Source organism: Arctopsyche grandis, chromosome 10, assembly GCF_051622035.1.
Source record: "Arctopsyche grandis isolate Sample6627 chromosome 10, ASM5162203v2, whole genome shotgun sequence".
NCBI classification, from domain to species: domain Eukaryota; kingdom Metazoa; phylum Arthropoda; class Insecta; order Trichoptera; family Hydropsychidae; genus Arctopsyche; species Arctopsyche grandis.
Window position 1 is genome coordinate 29,499,520 of NC_135364.1, and position 14,032 is coordinate 29,513,551.

Consider the following 14,032-nt stretch of genomic DNA (forward strand, 5'->3'; position numbering starts at 1 on the left):
TATATTGCATAATTTAAAACAAAAATTATCATACATAGTGATGCAGGCATACCCATTATATTACTGGATCGAGTCGAAGGGTTGCTTTGGAGCGTAATTATAGAGAGCGAGGGCGCTAGAGAGTGGACTAAAGGAATTTTCCTCCCTCGCTTTCTTCTAAGAAAGAGTAATAAATAAAAAATAGACCACTTGATCGCACAGCCCAACTTCAAAGAGCCGTTTAATTTAATCGTGTATAGTGTATGATATAAATAAGTCTACTTGTAAATTCCGCAATGCATATTTAACGTCATTTATAATTTTATTCGACGAATATTCAATCGATCGAGTCATCTCTTACAATAAACTGAAAAATCAAATCTTGATTTGATGTCGGTTTTTTTTTGCGTGGGATTTAAAAAATGATTATAAGTAAAAAAAAATATATTCCGATGAGATTTGGCATGAATATTGTCTTAAATATATATACATGTTTCACGATAAATCTACAACAACGGTATTTGATGTATTTAAACATAAAATAGATACTATCAAAGAAGACAGTATGATTTGAGATTTTTCTACTTATATTTAATTATCTTGAAATTAATATACTGCATAGTTTGTAATGATTTTTTTCCTTTTTCTTGCCAATGTAAGTTTAATATATTACACATCAATTTATTAGTAACTAGTAGTTTTACCCGGCTTCGCTTGGTATTTGTAATATAAACCGCTAATCCAATATTAAACATTTCATCACATTTATTTGAATAGTTTTATTTTATTTAAACTTATTTGAATATTTGTTTTTTTATTTAATTGACCGCCACGGATTCTACGAATCAAAACTTACATGCATAAAAAGTCAGTTTCGAAATTATATATTAGATGATTCTGAAAAGTTATAACATATATAAATGTGCAGAAACATTTCAACTTCTTAATTCAAATTAATTTTTAACAAATGGCTTTAAACATAATAATACTTTTCCTGAACCAAAATTACACACGTCAAGATTTTATTGAATTTAAAATTATGTATATGTATTACACATATTCGAAAAGAAGCTTAGTAGATTTCTTACTTAGAAACTTAGTAGAACATTTGTTATAATATAATATTTAGATATGTATTATTTACAATATTCAGCCAATTTGTAAGTCAGTCAATCATATGCACATACATAAATGTATGCGTGCAGGAACATACATATAACAGGCGTCGCCCGATCAATTTTTTAAAAATAATATTTATTAATAGCCACTTTATATTCAATCTTTGCTCTTATGGTGACATAGTATTCGCGGCATAGTCACTTGAATCGCTCGATAGCATCTGTGAGACAATCTATACATGTATACGAGTCACCGATCGGTTTTAACAAAGTGTCGCGATATCAGCGAGCAAATTGCATTCGCTAATGCGCGGTAGCCGACCAGATAACGAGGAAGACGATATTCAAAGGAGCCGCGAGTTCGCGACCCTACCCTCTTATCTGCACACCGATGGTGGGCCAATAAAGAAATCTCGTCGTTTAATTCAATCGAGAAACCGGAAGTGGACGTGAACCTGAAAACGGAGAGCCAAGATGGCGGGTTTGGCGCAGCGATAAAACCGCATTGTGGACCGATTCGATCGTGAGCCGGCCGCCATTGTTTTGAGCTTCGATTGCTTCGCTATGTATTATCGAATAGATGTTGATAATTTTATAGAATGTCGGGGTGGTATCTCTCTGAGATCCTGCAGGTTTAATGGGGGTATTTCAGTGCGATAGATTGTACCTTTCTTGAATACTATGTAATGAATCTGCGTTGTATGTAACTATCTATTATATTTTGTTGCTTGAAGCGGCGACTTAAGCTATTTTTCGAGAAGGCAATATATTGTAAATACAGTTTATTAGTTTTAGAAACTTTTATTGTTTATTAGAAACTACATAATAGTAAATATCAGAAAAGAGCAATACAAGAAAAGTTTTGCTAAAGCTAAAATGTTTATTCAAGAGTTCATCTCTATATGCGGTAACAATAAAAGTCAAATAAGATAGGTAAGGTTTCTTTTTTCTCAAATTAAGTTAAAAAACTATATCAAATTAATTCGTTATTTAAAAAATATATGAACCTTTTTAAAAACAAATATATTATTTTGCTTGAATTCGATGAATAAAATATGTATATTTCGTTTCGAGTCGTTATCTTGATGAAGCTGTAAATATTTTACTTTTATTTTTTAATGTCAGAAAACCATTCAAACATACATATCTGCTAAACCACCTATCTAATTATTTTATATAAGTAAAACGGTTCCAAACCATAGTTATGATTTATGAGTAGTATTTTAGAAACTAAATTATATGTTTTTTGTTTTAAAAAAAAGTATGGAAGAGAAATCGCTTTCCATCATTCGTATGAATATTTTTTTAAGTTTTCAATTAATCGAAACATTGACGGCAATGGTGTATCTTGTAGTCGACACTATACTTATTCCATTTATTAAAAATATGTAGGTACAGCATTTTTGTGTAATGTGAAATCAAATTCGATTGAATATATCTATTGTAAATTAGTTGTTTGCTAAAATGACACTTATGTGGGCTGTATTCTTTTCGCATAACAAGTTTTCGCTTTCATACGAATTGCGAGCATATTATAATGGCAGATTGTCAATGCTGTTAACAGTTAAAAGTCGGGCGCGTTTCGTCAGACATTTAATTATAAGTTTTCGTCGACATCGACGAGGCCGTAAATTTGCGATTCGATCGCGACGCAATCCGTAAAATCGACTCGTGAAAGTCGCGCGCTAATATTTCTGCGATAATATAATTTAAAATTAATCGAAACGTTGATAGATGTAAAAAATAGCGCGGACGGATCAGATAAGGAGGCTTTTTAGGATGTCTTTTTACGCATCGAGCGATAATTTACGGTAACGCGCCGGGGCATGGGCGAAAAATAGTTGTTATCGTTATAATTGCCCGTTGATTTATGATCTGAGTGACTTGTTATAAACAATAAAATGTGTTTATTTAGGGTTCGAGCCGGTGGTCTATAAAATTCGGTCGGTCGGCCGGACCACCTCGGAACCCATTTGCATACTAATTTGTCCGAAAAAAAGCGGCTCTGGCTCGGCTTTTATTGCCGTCGCACACTGTGCCGCTCGCCACCAGCGTTCTTTTAACGATCATTTCCCTTGATTATCGATTAAGAAATAAACACTCCAAGAGCCAGGGCTGCGACAAGCCGAGTGGCCTTTGACCGCTGAGGGTTAAAAGTTTCACGCCGAAGCTAGAAACGGTAGCCGGGAGCGCCTCAAGGATCAATTTTAGGTCAATGTTAGATTAGGTTTAATTGATACGTGCACACCGTAAGAGGAACTGAAAGTGTAATAACATGTATTAATATAAAATAAATATTTATTTATTAAACTAGCCGAGCCCGGCATGCGTTGCAACGCCACAATATTGCATGTAATTCCCGTTCCCGTTCCTGTTCCCGTTCTCGTTCCCGTTCCCATTCCCGTTCCCATTTGTCGGGAAAACGTAGGCAGCGAACACGTTGGTCGCGACGCGAAAACATTTTAAATTATAGCGTTGCAATGACACCCGTTCCCGTTTTTCCCGTTTTTATTCACGTTTTTTTCACAGTAATCTTTCCGGTTATGCATACAACAAATCCTGAAAGTTCCATCGTAATCAGTTCAGTGGTTTAGGAGCCATTCATTTTTATATATATGTATAGATGAAAGTCAGATTTAATCGTGATTTAAATATGAAATCGCATGATCTTAAAATATTTATAATATTTAATATATATGTAAGTGTGTAACGAAACTATAGTTAGAGCCTTTATCTATTAAATCAAATTCCATGTTGATCTTTGCCTAGATATTGCTTTAATTTGAACAATGTTTATAATTAAATACGAACTGCTTGGTAATATTTAGATTAGAGCTTCGAATTATTTGAATATATCAAATAGAAAAATCGAAATCAAAGCTAAAATTTTGTTTTTGATTTGAATCATCCTATTTTTAAAGCATTTTATAAATCTTATGGCATGTACATACATATGTAGATTTTTTTCGAACAAATTATTGAATGCGTATTTGAATTTTCAAATTAGAAAATCAGATATCTAGAGATGATTTATTTTTATTTCATATAATCAAACGTTTTAAAGCACTGGTAATATTGTATAATTAATATAACATACTACTCATTTGATTAATATTAATTGTAAAGCTTTGTAATTACATATATGGTTTATTACGTGTGAAATTCGATTGAAAATTAGTAAGTGTTAAATATTTTAGAATGGTTGAAACATGTTGGCAAGATGTTGGGGTACTGCGGACTGTCAATAAGTGATTTGCACATTGACAAACGCTGATTTACGAGGGCGTATGTCCGCATGTACAATCTCATGAGGTGTATAGTCGTAAATGGTGAATAATTCAGTGCACAGACGACCGGTTTCGAGTTTAAATCCCGATAAAGTTAAGACGTTTCCATTTTAAGTTCATCTTTAAAAATGATACATAAATCAAGTGCGGCCGATGCCAACATACAAAATGGCGAAATTTCGATCCTTTTTTTTTATTCATTACGAAATATAAAAGGGATATGTATATGTATTCAACCCTGTTTCGACTCTCTAGACGGTTTTTTTACGATTGAAATATTTTCGTTAGACTAATTAGAGAATGATTGCTTATTTAGGAACATTTCTTTCTTGTATTTTTAGTGCCTAATATTTTTATGGTGTATTTTTTTACACCCCGCTTGGCGTATTGTTATTTTTTTTCCTCTTCCATTCCGCTGACTTAATTTTTACGTTTTTACACTTGGATCGATCACGCAATATTACATGACGAAAGTTTCCATTCATATTTACAGTCGACGTCACGGGATGAATTTCCAAGCTTTTCAAGAAGGAAAGCCCAATTTTCCCATGCGTCAAATTTCGAATATTTAAATTTTGATCCTTGCGTTCGAACTATAAAACCAATTAAGTATTTAAATTAGAGTCGTGTTATTTTATTTTTAAAACATGTATTTGCTAAAATCGCATTCAATAAAACTCGTGTGGGTGGGTGAAGGTTGGAGATAATTGTATAATATGGAACTTTTTCGGAAAATTTTGCAGTCGAAGTTAGAATAGCATGAAGTAGTACGTATGTATATAAATTTTGGCTATAGATTTGCATTATCATATATACATTATTACTATATTTATATTTAAATAACATATTATATCAAGTTTAACGCTTCTACGTAATGGTTTTGAACAATATCGAAATATTCAATATTGAAATAATTGAGAGCATTTTCATTTAAAACTTTCAAAAATATAATTTTGTATTATATTATTTGTATTATTACATACTTAAACAAATTGAATTTGAATAAATAGTGTCAAATATTATTTGTATTAGTTTTGCTATTCGCCGATAGAGGCTACTTGTTTGCTCACTATTTATTGGCTGTCAAACTATGTATGTATGTATGTATGTATAATAAATTCTTTTATGTACGAAATTAATTGAAAATATTGATAGAATTAAATTTGCATCATTCAATATAAATCGTTGATTGATAATTTATAATAATTAAAAAATAATATCGGTTGAATGGATTAAATTAACACCGATATTTATTGTTTGAAAATTGTATTGTACATATCTTAAATATATAATTTCGAAAGAGACTTTGAATGTAAGTATTTTTGGTTGGAAACATCGAAAACAAGTCAAAGTTTCTATGACGACGATTCGATTGGTTGTATATTTTTTTTCGATTCAAATAAATGAATATTTACTATTAGATTCGCCATGTTTAAGCTGTTTGTATTACAAATACTGAGCGAAGCCGGGTAAAACAACTAGTGTACTATATATGCAGTAGGTACATACATACATAAATAAATGTATTATCATATCAATGAAGTTGTGTTGTATCACAAAATTTAAATCAAAAAGTCTTGATTGCGATGGGTTTCATCTATCGATGTAAATTTGTCGTCCTGGCGATTGGAAAAAAAGCAAAAACGAATAGAATTTTTCCCCGCAACGCGTCTTTCGAAGATGCAGCACGAAAAATCAACATCGTCAAAATATAAATCTGCAATAATAACTATAAAAATGTCTTCCACGTCTGGACCATGCCCCGCCAATGCCGATTTTTTTTATTTCGCGTCCCTCCCGACGAGAAAGAGTGAGGGAAAGAGACCCAACCATACACCCAACAGGGAGAACAATGCACCAGAGAGGGAGAGACTACGGCGAGACATCTCGGAGCCGATCCTCAACCAGCTTCCACGCCTTCTTCTCCACCAGAGGAGAGACGAAAACAAAACGAGCAAAACCCCCACAACACCACGACGAACAGAGACGAACTCGCACATTGAAAAGCCTGCATCGGAGAAGGAAAACTCGACACGAAACGCCCTCCGATGTACGTATAATAAAACAAATTCAAATTAAATGGCAGTTTTGGCGTTCGTGTGTGGTGCGCTTTGTTGATAATTCGCATTAGCTGCCACCTCGTTAAGTATGTCCGTTTCGTTCGCGCCAAGTGTCTCGCCTCCATCCTATGCGCTATGTGCATCACTTTCGCGCAAACGCATCTCGTATGGGTGCATCTCGTTCTCTGGCCAAGTGCACGCGTTCGAAGCGCACACTTGGCACGATGTTTTTTCTCATTTTCAATAGTGAACTTGTAAAAGTCGAAGCCCGCCATACACGCTCGGAAAATTTTCAAACTGGAATTTTTCCAATGAGAATGATTTTCAATTGAAAAATTCACATTTTCACGTAAAAAATGCTATTCAAACTACATATGTGTCGTCGTATTTTATTATTACGACACATTATGCTATATATTATACAGGTATGCTAGGCTTTGACTCACTATCTTCAAGAAGAATTATTGCCATTTCCAAATATTTCTTTGGAGTAATCGACAACCCTTCGATTTTATTGGAATTTAAATTTTCGGCGCCTGAATGCGGTAGAGCTTTGCGTCATCATTTACTTTTCCAACCTATTCCTGCGAAAACGTCTGCTTTCAATAACTCGTCTCTTGTAAAGGCTATCCGGTTCCTTAATGTGATTGATGAGCATTTGGACCTGTTCAATTGTCATGTTGATGAGCTGGTTAGTTTCTTGAGATTCAACACGAGACTATTTGAATGATATGAATGATTGCAATTTTTATTGTTTTTATTTTGTTATTTTCTTTCTTTTGTTTTGTAAAACTAGTGTAACGCTTTGGGGCAACCTGTCAGGTCACATTGTTGTTATTATTATTATAAATAATAAATTAATTCGTTCCGTGTTCTTCGTGGAAATATTTATAATCCACCAATTCTTAGCGAATTCACTTCTTATGCACCAGAAAATTATTTTAGAATAAACAAACGTGTTCTGTTTTCGCCTATTATAGCGAAAACTGATATTCTTTTAAATAATCCTATATGCACAACCATAGGGATTTTTAACTATTTAGCTGATCAGAAGGACATTGACATATTTAGTGTTACTTTTGGTCGGTTTATAGGATCCATTCAGAATATTGTGTTTCGTTAATTTTTACTATCTTTTATTGTTAATTTTATATTAAAAGATTTCATTATATGTTTTTATTATGTAATTTACTTAAATAGGTTTCAAGCGTTTCGTTATCAATTATTATCGAAATCAATAAGCGCCTTAAATGGTTATAGTGCATGTATTTTAAAACAATTAATTGCCTATCAAAATGCTCACTAAAATAAATTTTATCTAACGGTGCTCTATATAATCGAAAACTATTTAACTATCAAATGAAACATTCAATACGTAAATTGAATATTAAATCAGTTTCATGATTAAATTTTATTAATATAACTGTGATGAAACGAGTTGAAAGTCTCGTATTTGTACAATTTCATTAGAATTTTTATAATAATATACTTGGCAATAAACGAATTATTATTTCATATTTTCAATCATTAGATTTCCGGATAGGTATAAATTTATATATTCAAAAATATGATTTTGTATTCAATTACGAGCAAAAGGATTGTTGTAAGCTTCTTTTTAATTAAAAAGAAACCTATTTCTTAATTATGATATTATTATTATGTAGTATTAAGTAATGATTGAAATTTGGAAAAACAGTGATAGAAATTTAGAAAATCTGAGTTTTCTTAGTATATTTTATTTGTATTTGTGATCTACAATATTATGAGTCACAATCACAATCAATATTATGATCTACAATATATTTTTTAATATTTTGATTTCACAAGATCTTTAGAGTCATATTATACAAAAAGTCTATATAATCATAATCGTTTATGTATATCTATGTACGTAGATATAATGTTAGAAATACTTAGTAAGGTAAATTTGCTTAAAATATTAATACGTGTACAATCTAATTAGAATTGAGTTCTCGAAAGAGTACTAACAAATATCAACATAGCTAAAATAATTAGAGACCATTCACGTGAACGTCTAAAATTAAAATGTACACGATTCGGCCGTCGTTTGTTTTAAGAATCGTAACGTGAGAGCCGATTCGAAATGTAGGATCCACAAGACAGACGTGTCGAGCCCTTTTTTCCACGAGGTACGCGCGCACTCTACGCTTGTATTTAAACACGGAAGACTCTCCGTGGCCTGATGATGAAGTGGACAAACACCGGTGAGGTGGAATATCGTCCCTGGAACAACAACACACCTTCGAAACATCTGAGGGCAAAGAAGCCGACAAAGCGCCTCAAACCTAAGCGGCAAACAAACGGGCGACAAGTCCGTTAAAGACGGACAAATAAGAACAATGGTGGAGAAATCCGCGCCGGGAACAATCAATACATCGCAATCGCAGTTTGCACAATCGAACCGACAGAGATGGAGAGTGAGACAAACAAAATTACAAAGACTGCCGGGGAGTGTGCGAGGCGAAACTTTGCCTCGTAAACATGGAAAAGTTTTACAATAATAAAAATCGGTCGGGTTTTAATCGCCGCGGAAGTCAGTCAGATTGAAAACAATAGATATTGGTTGTGTTCTATTGAAAATACATTTTAGCTCAGAATGAATCAGACCAAATTTTAGGCCATTTGATTTTTAAATGCTTTTTATTACTACTAAATTATGTTCACGATACATCTTATATCTATTTTAATAGCTATTGATCTACTGATCATTTTCTATTTTAAAATTTTAATTTAATTTTGTTAGTAATCATAGTATTATATTCTTATCGTGTTAATGTACAGCATAATAAGAAAAAGAGCTCAAAAACCTATTTACAATTCTTATAAATGCTCATAATACTTCTAATACATAATATTAATTAAAGACTCTCTAAAGTCGATGACCCAAGTGAATTCAAATAAAGCATAAAGCAATCATTACATTTTGACATATCTAGTAAAAAGTATGCTTTTTCTGATGTACGAATATGAACCATTTTTTTAAATGCGCTTACGACAAAAAATACGATTTAATAATAAATCATTCATATCATTTTTTGTTTTTGAGTTTGATAAATCTATGAGATTATCTTGGTCAAAAGTGAACTAATTTTTAACATGTGTAGTTATATAAAAAACTAAATGGACCTTTAATCTAAATTATCCAACGAATATAAAAATCAATCAAATCAAATGTTTTCAAGTCAAAAATCGGTTCCTGATTGAATAGAAAATAATTGGTCATAGCTTAACATCGTGAGGAGGCTGTATCACAATCGAAAAGAATCACAAAAAGTATCTTGAGTCATTACAATAAATATTAAAGTAAATATTTATTGAAGGCATTCAATTAATTACGCATTTTGTTCTCTTTTGCGGAGGAAACACGATTTTTTTTTATTAATTATGTATATGTGAGCACTTAATATTAAATTAAAAAATATATAGCCATCAGTATGACTGGTTCGATCACTGACTAATCTTTAATACTTTAATTTGTGACTCCAAGTCGATAGTTTCTTATCAGAGTTTGCCAATTTATCCGATTTCATTGTTTTATTTTATTTTTATTTTATTTTATTTTATTAATTGAAAAATCAACAGACAGGATGTACAGAGATAGGTATAAAAAACACAAAAAGTAAATAAATAATATATGTAACACCCGAGTCCAATAATAGATTTTTACAAAAATGAAAAAGATAAATATAAGGAAAACAAATTAAAAAGTAAAGAATAAAGGCATGACAAAATATGTAGTACATTGCATAATTAAACTATAGTATTAAAATATTTGGAAAAGGTTATAAGATAGAATATAAGAAGAAATTGAAATTTACAAATATAAAAAACAAATGAAAAAGGTAAATACAAAATAAACAAATGAAATGGAAAGGAATGAAAGCTATAATATGATTAAATAGCACATTACATAACTAAACTAAAGTATAAAAATAATGGAAATATTGGAAAAATAGAATAGAAGAAAAAATGAATCAATCGGTCAAGATTCTCTTGATGTTAGACCTGAATTGATGTAGGGAAATACCAAACAGATCAACCTCATTCAGCTCTCCGTTAAACATACGATAAACGCGCTGCAGATAAAAATATTTTTGGGAATTAGTATTGAAAGGATCAAGTGAAAAGAGTGTAACGCGTCTAGGGTATCGAACTGGGATTCTGAAATTAACCTTATTCAGTAAATCAGAACAATCAAGGAAACCATTTATGAGCTTAAAGAAGAATATAGCATCAGAATGTCGTCGCCTGACAGAAAGATTGTTAAAAGAAAGGATTTTTAAAATGTCGGAAACAGTAGAATGGGTATAGGTAGGAAAAAGGTAGCGTAAGGATTTAATAAATTTAAGTTGAACTTTCTCAATACAATTAATATGGGATAAATAAAAAGGTGACCAGATAATTGAGGCAAATTCAAGGTGAGACCTTACAAAGGAAAAATAAAGTAATTTTAGTACATAAGGATCATTAAAGGGTTTTGTTGAGCGGAGTAGGAATCCAAGAGATTTAAATGCTTTGTTGGTAATAAAAGAAATATGTTCAGAGAAATCTAGTTTATTATTGAGTATTACACCAAGATCCTTAATAGAAGATGACGTGTTAAGGATTGAATGATTTAATTGATATTGATTAGTAATAATTGACTTATTTCTAGTGAAATTTAAAATAGAGCATTTTTCTAGATTAATAAAAAGATCATTATTTAAACAATATATAGAGAATCTATCTAGATCTTCTTGTATCTTATGACAATCGTCTATGGTGTATATAGGTTTGTAAATTTTTAAATCATCAGCGTAAAGAAGTATAAAGGAATGTTTGAAGATGTATGCGATATCATTAATATAGAGTAAAAAGAATAAGGGACCTAAATGCGACCCTTGTGGGACACCGGAAGGAATATGTCTAAGTGATGATCTAAAACCATTGAGAATTATGATTTGGTGACGATTTAGTATATACGAAGAGATCCAACGAAATAAATTTCCTCGGATTCCAAGGGACCAAAGTTTATTGAGTAAAAGGTTGTGATTGATTTTATCAAAAGCTTTAGAGAAATCCGTATAAACGACGTCTATTTGGATTCGTTTGTCCATATAAGATGTGAGAGTACTAGTGAAATTAAGCAGGTTAGTCTCTACCGATCTCCCCTTAAAAAAACCATGTTGTTCAGGTATAATGTAGTTTTTGAAATTGGAGAAAAGGAAATTATAGATAATTTTTTCAAAGATTTTACTAATGACAGATAGTTTAGATATAGGACGGTAATTCTCAATAAGATTCTTATCACCTTTTTTAAAAATAGGGGTGATGTAAGATAATTTCCAATAGTCAGGAAATTTACCGTTCGACATAGAAAGATTGAAAAGGATTGTTATGGGAAGAGATAATGGGACAGCACATTTAACAAGGAAAAAAGAAGGCAAACCATCACAACCCGCACCAAGATTAACATTGAGAGAGTTGATGTGACTGAGTACAGTAGATAAGTCAAAATGAAAAGTAGATAAGTTACAAGAAGAAGTATCTGTATTAGAGATAGAAAGGTTAATGGTAGAATCACTATTGAAAGTGGAGTCAAAATAGTCAGCAAAAATGGTACAGATTTCAGAACCATGTGAAGCCGACTTATTTCCATAATACATTACGGAAGGATATGAAGAGGAGGTATTTTTTTTTGAATTTATATATGACCAAAATGATTGTTGGAACGGTTCCTCCATCAAATTGGCGATAATCATCCTACCGGCTGTCACAAATATCTGAATTTGATTTATGTACAATATGTAAAAGTCTAAATCCACAGATGTCTCTATGCATTAATTCATTAATTAATTAATAGTTACTTTCGTGTGCTTCGGCCAATCGAAATACAACGGTTTATGTATAGGTAATAAGAATGCTGCAATTTTTGTAATCAAAATGAATGTCTGTTTGTCTGTCTGTCTCGTATAGGCTCCTATACCACTTTACGATGGAACTTTCAGGATTTGTTGTATGCATGTCCGGGAAGCTTAATGTAAAAAACATCGCTCATAAATGGGATCGGAAACGGGAAAAACGGAAATAAGTGGCATTGCAACGCAATAACTTCATATGTTTTTGCGTCGCGACCTGCGTTTTTAAAGTAAAATAAACAAACAATTGAAAAAGTTCAAATGTATAGCTCGCTGCCTGCATTTTTCCGACAAATGGGAACGGGAACGAGAACGGGAACGGGAACGGTTCAGCTAGTATCTATATAAAATAAAATAATGATAAAGCAATTGAACAGTTCAGCTCTTTCGGGTATGATCCTGCTACAACAAGAATTCGATATATATATATATAGTTTATGATTAGTGTATCTAAATTACAGCATTTTTTTCAATTTGCAGTATTAATATTTACGTTTTTAATGAAAAAGAAAATAACATAATGAAGTGCTGAATTCATGGTAGAATTGAACTGTAATGACGTTTTTGATTTTTGAGATGTGATATTTCAAAATTCAGGTGGCGTTTTTCGGTGTCCAGTGTGTGTGTGCACTTTCAAAGGGGGGTATTACGCATAGGATAGTGTGGTAGGATTTATTTGGACGAAGCATTTTGTTGTTGACTTTTCTAGAAGCGCTGTCGCATCTGGAAAGGGACCCAAACCGTAAATGGCTTTTAACAAGCACAAACAGCGAAAGCAAACACAAATAGCCGTGTGCAAATAAGCGCGGCGGCTTTGTGAGCTAGAACGGTCGCCGGATCGATTCCCGTACTGGAGAGTGTCACTCATTTTATTCCCGACTTATTTATTTTATCCACTTATCCCGGTCGCCTCTGGGCTTGCCAATTCATTTTTTGTTTCGTTCTACATAATCGGAAGAGACTTTGATTGAACTTTGCCAGTGGTTTGCTAATGGTTTTTAAGCGTAATGATATCAAATAGACAGGAAATCTGTAGGATAAAAATTGAGCGTATACATTTACATACTACGTATCTGTTTTGATTTTAATTAAAAAATTGATGAAAATTACATCCTGATTTTAATTGGAATCTTATAAGAAATTTCCTTAGATTCTAATGAAATTTATCGGATACTACTATATAATAAGAGGTTAATTGTAAACGGCTGACCAGTTAATGATAGCTCATTAGCTAAATTCTAAGCTACATAGTATTGATATAGAATCATTCATAATTTCAATAATTTGTTGGTTTTGTATTTTTTTAAGTGATTTTAATGAAAAGCTTTAAAATTATGTATCAACAAACAAGTTAATATACTTTATAATAATTTGATAAACTCAAATAGTTTGTTATATGGTACATATGTATGTATGTAAGTAAAAATTAAATAATACAGTCTTTTTATATACCTATACATATAAAGACTCAAATTTTACGTATGTTTTATATTAACCAGCAGAATAGACTAGTAGTTAGCATAGAATGCTTTGAATAAAGTGGTCATGGATTCAAATCCCACTGGTTTCTGTTGGCCAAGCCTTGAATTTGTGACTCTAGGTCGATCACTTCCTATCAAAGTTTGCCAATTTATCTGATTTTCATTGAAACGGTTCCAACAAATTGGCAA

At 31.9% G+C, this 14,032-nt stretch overlaps 1 protein-coding gene across 1 annotated transcript in view; it reads right to left on the bottom strand.

Annotated features, from left to right (window-relative positions):
- The window catches only part of LOC143917763 (optomotor-blind protein-like), a 128,799-nt gene that overhangs the window by 5,978 nt on the left and 108,789 nt on the right, over nt 1-14,032 (bottom strand). The window lies entirely within an intron of this gene.